The sequence below is a fragment of the Scyliorhinus torazame genome, chromosome 14 (assembly GCF_047496885.1).
Source record: "Scyliorhinus torazame isolate Kashiwa2021f chromosome 14, sScyTor2.1, whole genome shotgun sequence".
Taxonomy (NCBI): Eukaryota; Metazoa; Chordata; class Chondrichthyes; order Carcharhiniformes; family Scyliorhinidae; genus Scyliorhinus; species Scyliorhinus torazame.
Window position 1 is genome coordinate 67208535 of NC_092720.1, and position 7979 is coordinate 67216513.

Sequence of the window (7979 nt, forward strand, 5' to 3'; positions counted from 1 at the left end):
TGCAATAATCAGCGAACATTTCACCAGGAGAGTATTAGGGATTCATAACTCACTATCTGAAATGATGGGAGGTCTTGTGGCACAATGGGTAGTGTCCCTGCCTCTGAGCCAGAAGCTCTGTGTTTGAATCCTAAACTAGGAGTTGATGGCCAAATAAGATGCATTCATAATGCGGCCAACAGGTTGAGTATGAACCTGCAAAGTCTTGTGGCAGGCTGTAAGAGTAGGAAAGGCTCCTGGTCAGCCACGCTTGATGTGGAGTGGTGCCCCTCAACCTAGAAGCCCCTGGTGACAGACTACTGACCTGTTTCAGGAAAAACCTCATTATGGGAACAGATGAAAGTCTGCCTTGTGCACCACTAGCTGCGGGAAGAGAAACAACAACAACAACAACCTGAAAGGCTGGTGGAGACAAATACTGGTTTAAACACTTGAAGTGTTCTAACCTCCAGAGCTACGAGAGCAGGAGCTAAGCAGGATGATTAGGCTGGAGAACTCTTTTTTCAGTCAGCACTGGCACAGTGGGCCAAATGATGACTTCCTGGGCTATAAATGTAGATTGGCGCAATCTAACCAAAATAAAACAGAATGGCGTTCTGGGCGGGATTGGTAGACTCCTTCCTGGCATACAAGCCCTGCTCTCTAACAGCACTTTGTGTTCTTTTCATGTCCCAGTGGAGCTACTCAGTGCAGGAAGGAATCGGGACTCCATTTTTAAATGGTGCCCCGATCTCATGATGCCACGTGCAAGCCCCCGGACCCCCAAGTACACCTGTCAGGTGATCCTCGGGCCCCCCACCACACCCCACCACCATGGTAACTCCAGGTCCAATCCACAGAACGGGCACAATGCCAGCTTGGCACCTTTTCACTACCAGCCTGGCACCTTGGCAGTGCTCCTGCCAGCCTGGCAGTGCCACCTGGGTACCCTGGCAATGCCAGGCTGGCACCCAGGTGGCACTGCCAGGGTGCTAGGCTGGTGGCACCAGCAGTGCGAGGGTGCCAACCTGCCCAGAGGCCGAACACCCCGGGCATCTGATCAGCTGGGAGATTCCCCGGTACTGTTCCACCTGGTCCCCATTTGTGGACACCAGTAATGAGCAGCGCCTGGCTGGGGTCTCCTCGGTAGATGCCAGGTTGCCATTCGATCCGGCTAAGGCAGAGGTAAGTCAGCTTCTATCCCAACTTCGCTCTGCGAGACTTGGTCCTGCCCATTGCGGGCGGGATCCAGATCGTGACGTCTCATGTGACCCGGTTAGATCTCGCGAGGGAAGCCCGAGGGGAGGCCTCTCTCTGCATCTACTGACCACGTCGCAACCCCATTCGGGTGGAACACAGCCGACAGATCGCGCCCTATGATTCTGAAATAGGCCTACCTCTGGTGAGCCAGAATGGTAGACACTATTAATATGTCAATCAGATTGGGGTTGTCATATTTGGTGACACTGCATACCTCTCAGACTGGAAGAAATCGGCCCAAATGGAAGAGTTCTTTCTTTCATTTCTGTGCCTCATAAGAAAAATGTGAACTGCCGCCACCTTGGTCTCTCTGCTTTTCCAATATGGATCTACTTTTCTGCCTGCTGGGTCAGTTCCAGGTCACCCTATTAGCATTGGCCCAGAGATGGCCAGGTACCGGTGCATCATGCTGAGATACAGAATTCAATGATCCAAATTGAGTTAATAAAGACACATAGCCTGACATTTATTTTGTACATTGTTACAGATGTTTGCAAAACTTAGTAGCAAATAAAATAATGGTATTCACTTTGGTGACATTCATTGGTGAATGTTCGTTCAAAATAGTGGCCCGAGACCAGGAAGTGCAGGAAACTGGCAAGTTCACCGCTGTGCATAATTTGCATAGTAAACGTCCTCGTGCCAGCGGGGCACAATCCCGAACCTCTGCTGGTGGGAGCACTTAGGCCGGGATTCTCCCAGCCCCCGTGCCGCAATCACGTCTGTCATGGGGGGGGGGGGGGAAGAATGGGACATCGGACCAGCGACGTCTTCGTGCGATTCTCCGGCGCATGCGCGGACCCGTGGCCGAAGTGCAGGGCGCCGTATCGGCAGCAGGAGCCCTTAAAAGTGGAGAATCACCCCGGACTTGGGGCTATGTCCCCACGTCCGCCAGAAAATGGGCACAAATCACTCCGGACTTTTTAGAAGTCCGGAGTGATTTGTGCCCATTTTCTGGCGGGCGTGGGGACATAGCCCCATTATTGGAGAATCCCAGCCTTAGTTTCTGAAATGGAGAATCCTGCCCTACATGTGTTTTACTCTTAAATTTAAATTCTTGACACTAACGTTGCGATTACTCTCACGAGAGCCATGGAGGAATCACTGATTGATCACCCCATGGACTTCGAGGAAACGAGTTTCCATGGCGAGCCTGGGGCTCATTAGTGGGAACTTTAAATGTAACTCCCAGACCAGGGGCGTCATTCTCCGACCCCCCGCCGGGTCGGAGAATGGCCGTTGGCCGCCGTGAATCCCGCCCCCGCCCCCGCCGAAGTCTCCGAAGGGAGAAAAGTCGGCGGGGCGTTAATGGCGCCGCTGCCGCGGAGAATGTCACGGGTCTGCGCAAGGCAGCCGATTTTCGGCCTGCCGATATTCTCCCTTCCGGATGGGCCGAAGTCCCGTCGACGTGATGACCGTTCACGTCGACGTGAATCAAACCTCCTTTTCATCGGCATGACCCGGTGCTCCAGGCTCACGCCGACCAGCGAGGAGGTGAGTGACGGCCTGGGGGGTTGGCTCTGGGCAGGAAATGGCGTGGCCGCAGACTGATTGCCTGAGGAGAGGTGTGTCTCGGCTTGTGTGTGTGTGCGGCGGGGGGGGGGGGGGGGGGGGGGGGTGGTTAGAGTAGGCTGGGCTCCGGGGGAGTGCCGGGAGGGGGTCCGTGCCGAGGTGGAGGTTGGGGGTTGTGGAGGGGGTCCGTGCCGGGGTGGAGGTTGGGGGGGGGGGTCCGTGCCGGTGTGGAGGATGGGGAGGGGGTCCGTGCCGGGGTGGAGGTTGGGGAGGGGGTCCGTGCCGGGGTGGAGGTTGGGGGGGGGGTCCGTGCCGGGGTGGAGGTTGGGGGGGGGTCCGTGCTGGCGTGGAGGTTGGGTGTTGGGGAGGGGGTCCGTGCCGGTGTGGAGGTTGGGGAGGGGGTCCGTGCCGGGGTGGAGGTTGGGGAGGGGGTCCGTGCCGGGGTGGAGGTTGGGGTGGGGGTCCGTGCCGGGGTGGAGGTTGGGGGGGGTCCGTGCTGGGGTGGAGGTTGGGTGTTGGGGAGGGGGTCTGTGCAGGGGTGGAGGTTGGGGGGGGCTCCGTGCTGGGGTGGAGGTTGGGGGTTGGGGAGGGGGTCCGTGCCGGTGTGGATGTTGGGGAGGGGGTCCGTGCCGGAGTGGAGGATGGGGAGGGGGTCCGTGCCGGGGTGGAGGTTGGGGGGGGGTCCGTGCCGGGGTGGAGGTTGGGGAGGGGGTCCGTGCCGGGGTGGAGGTTGGGGGGGGGGGTCCGTGCCGGGGTGGAGGTTGGGGGGGGTCTGTGCTGGGGTGGAGGTTGGGTGTTGGGGAGGGGGTCCGTGCCGGGGTGGAGGTTGGGGGGGGTCCGTGCTGGGGTGGAGGTTGGGGGTTGGGGAGGGGGTCCGTGCCGGTGTGGAGGTTGGGGAGGGGGTCCGTGCCGGGGTGGAGGTTGGGGAGGGGGTCCGTGCCGGGGTGGAGGTTGGGGAGGGGGTCCGTGCCGGGGTGGAGGTTGGGGAGGGGGTCTGTGTCGGGGTGGAGGTTGGGGGTGGGTGTCCGTGCTGGGGTGGAGGTTGGGGAGGGGGCCGTGCCGGGGTGGGTGATGGGAGGGCAAATGTGTTGGTCCACCTGGCCAGGTGCCAGCCTCCAACAGTTGGACCCATGCGGTCCATGCCACCTGGCTGGGGGGAGGAGGGGATATGGGCAATGATGACATGTCGTCGTTCCCCTCCCCCCCACCAGGCAGTCATGTTTTCAGACCATCCAGCGATGTTGGCCGCCGTGGTGGCAGCCGCTCATGTCTATGTTGCCCTGGATGAGGAGGAGGAGGAGGAGGAGGAGCGTGCCAGAGAGGCGGCGCAGGCTGCCGCAGAGGGGCAGGCGGCAGCCGCCCAGGCTGGAGGGACACCTGACCGACAGGACGAGGAGGGGGAGGAGGATGTCGCGGCCCCACGGCAACGGAGGCACCCGAGGGCGCCCCGTGTGTACCGGCCCCGGCAGTCATACCAGGACCTCACGGACCGGGAATGCAGGAGGAGACTCCGGATGAGCCGGGAAACCGTGGCACACATCTGCCACCTGCTGGCACACCTGTCACCGCGTGGCACTGGCGGGGGACACCCTCTCCCCGTGTCCGTCAAGGTTACGGTGGCCCTGAACTTTTATGCAACGGGGTCATTCCAGGCACCGAGTGGGGACCTGTCCGGCATATCGCAGACATCGGTGCATCGGTGCATCCGGGCAGTGACAGATGCCCTTTATGCCATGGCGCACCGCTACATCCGCTTCCCCGTGGACCGGGCCAGCCAAGATGCCCGGGCCGTGGGCTTCTCTGCCATTGCCGGGTTCCCCATGGTCCAGGGCGCGATCGATGGGATGCACGTCGCCGTGCGGCCACCTGCAGATAACAGGGCCGTGTTCACTAATAGGAAGGGGACCTGTTCGATGAACGTACAGGTGGTCTGCGACCACCGCATGATGATCCTGCACGTCTGCGCCCGGCACCCAGGCAGTGTACACGACTCATTCGTGTTGTCGCGGTCATCCATCCCCGGCATGTACGAGGGACGCCATCCCCGGCTGAGGGGCTGGTTGCTGGGCGACAGGGGCTACCCATTGCGATCGTGGCTGATGACGCCTATACGGAGGCCACGCAATGAGGCGGAGAACCGCTACAATGATGCCCATGTAGCGACAAGGGGAGTGATCGAAAGGTGCTTTGGCGTGCTGAAGATGCGTTTCAGGTGCCTGGACCTCTCTGGGGGCGCCCTCCAGTATCGGTCAGATAGGGTCGGCCGCATCATTGTGGTGTGCTGCGTCCTGCACAACATAGCCCAGCAGAGGGGCGATGTGCCGCAGGCAGAGGAGGGCGGAGTGGAGGAGCAGCAGGAAGAGGCCCAGTCCTCCCCAGATGAGGGGGATGGGGGCAATGGTCAGGGCAGACGGGGTAGACACAGACGGGTGGCTGTCCACCGTTACCGGCTGGCCCAGCGGGCACGGGACAGACTGATAGACGCCCGCTTCACTGACTAGATGGGCGTGGGAATCGGGTAGTATGGCCACAGACCGCACACCATGACAACAGCCGACCACCCACACCCCCCACCCATCCACCCACCCAGCACCCTCACCCCCCTCCCCAACCCCACACACCCCACCCGCATGCACACCACCCCCCCACCCCCAATTGCCGATCCACCGGCGGCACAACGGGCTGGGCTCACCCAGTTGCGGGTGGACGCGTGTCTATCGCAGGCCATGGAGAATGATGACAACCCGCCTCCGATGAGCTCCTGGCTCTACATCGTTGGACTATGTCTGACCCATGGCCACAGTACCACCATCCACCCGGACCATCCCTGCATGCGGCTGTGACACTGCAGCGCACGGTCCCGTCCTCTGCCCGGGGGATGTTGATGGCGGCCCAGGGGGAAGGGGGCAGACTCACCTGGGGCTGAGGTAAGACCACCCCTCACACACACACTTGCGCTCAACGTACATGACACCCCCGCATACTTTGGACAGAGCACAAAGGCAGCTTCGGTAGGTGTAACAATGACTTTAATAACCAAAGGAGTTCATGCACGTGCCCTAGCACCTAAAACTCATCTGTGCCCTGCACCCGTGCCAACTTACTCAGTGTCTAATTGTTTCGCCTTACGGGCCCTTTGACTACGTCTACGTGGTTCCCCAGACGGTACAGCAGAACTGGAGGTGGACTCCTGTGATTCCTGCCCTCTGACACTGGATCCCTTTGGCGGCCGTTTCCTGGGGCGTCCTGGCCTAGATGGGCCAGGCTGCGGCCCGGGCGACTGGGATGGCGAGCTGCCAGCCTGTCCTGCCCGTTGCCCACCCGATGCACCTGGGACGGAAGGGGGGGAGTCCGAGGTGTCGCGGTGTACCGGGACCTCCCCTACAGAGGGAGCCGGGACGGACCACACCACCTCCTCCTCCCTCGGGGTGCCCGATGGCCCCCAGGCCTCTACATGGGTGGGGGATGCGAACGGACTGGCCATCCGACGCGCCCCCAACATCTGGCGCTGCCAGTCCTGGAGGCCCGTGCTGGTATCGACAGGGGTCTGCAGGTTTGCAGCCATGGAGCCCAGGGGGTTGTCGAACCCTGTCTGCGACAGTGCGACGCCAGCTCGCACATGGCCACTGGCGCCGATGCCCTCAGCGATGGCCTGCTGAGACTGGGCCATGGCCTGCAGAGACTGGGCCATGGCCTGCAGAGACTGGGCTATGGCCTGCTGAGACTGGGCCATGGCCTGCTGAGACTGGGCCATGGCCTGCTGAGACTGGGCTATGGCGTTGAGCGCCTCTGCCATCGGGCGCTGGCACTGGCTCATGGCCTCCTGTGAGAGGGCAGCCATTTCCTGGGCCACAGACGCCGCCTGCACGGAAGGCCCCAGGCCTCGCAAACCGTTCCACATGTCTGACACCGTCGCACCCATTGCCTCCACCGCGGATGCGGTGGAGCAGAGGAGGGACGCCCTGTATCCCGGCCACGGTGTCAGCCTGGGTGGCACGCATGACCGGCACCACTCCCAGCTCCTGGACGCGGGTGGACTCCTCCACCTGCGACCGCAGCCGCCGCAAGCCACCCGTCACCCTATTCGCTCGTCTCCGTGTCGGTGGTTGCATCGGATCTATGTGTGGGTGTGGTAACTGCAGGAACCCGGGATCCATCTGGGCGGCAGATGCTCGCTTGGGCTGGGCTGCCCTCCGACCGCCCGGTCCCTCTGCTGCTCCTACCTCCACCTGCTGTACCGGGACGGCTGTGTTGTGCGCACCAGTGAGTGTACCAGACGCCTCATCACTAAAGTGCCCAACCGTGGTGAGTGTTTCTGCGATGGTGGAGGGTGTTGGTGACAGCAGTGGCGTTGTGTCGTGCTCTTCGTCCCACTCTGAGTCCATGGCACTTTGGGGTGGGGGTTCGTCTCCACCCATCCACTCTGAGTCACTGTCCGGTATTTCGTCTTCCCGGGTAGGGGTGTCCTGGGTAGTGCTGTCCCGGGTAGTGCTGTCCCGGGTAGTGCTGTCCCGGGTAGTGCTGTCCCGGGTAGTGGTGTCCCGGGTAGGGGTGTCCTGGGTAGTGGTGTCCCGGGTAGGGGTGTCCTGGATAGTGGTGTCCTGGGTAGTGGTGTCCTGGCTCGGATGTGACGGGGGCCTGTGGCTGCCCCCCTCATCGCTGGGTGGTCGCTCCCGCACGTAACGAGGGTGTCGTCTCCCTGTTGCTCCAGGTCTCTCCGTCTCCCGTGGTGTGCGAGAGGCATCCTGCGGGCGTCGCATGCTGGAGGGTCCGGGTCTCTCCGTCTCCCGTGGTCTCCGAGGGGCATCCTGCGGGCGTCGCATGCTGGAGGGTCCGGGTCTCTCCGTCTCCCGTGGTCTCCGAGGGGCATCCTGCGGGCGTCGCATGCTGGAGGGTCCGGGTCTCTCCGTCTCCCGTGGTCTCCGAGGGGCATCCTGCGGGCGTCGCATGCTGGAGGGTTCGGGTCTCTCCGTCTCCCGTGGTCTCCGAGGGGCATCCTGCGGGCGTCGCATGCTGGAGGGTGCGGGTCTCTCCGTCTCCCGTGGTCTCCGAGGGGCATCCTGCGGGCGTCGCATGCTGGAGGGTGCGGGTCTCTCCGTCTCCCGTGGTCTCCGAGGGGCATCCTGCGGGCGGTCTGCAGCTGCGGGGATGGGTGCCTGGACGTTTGGTCCTGCGATACACAATGAAGCATGCATGGTTAGACATCAGGCAGTGATCAGGTGATACGG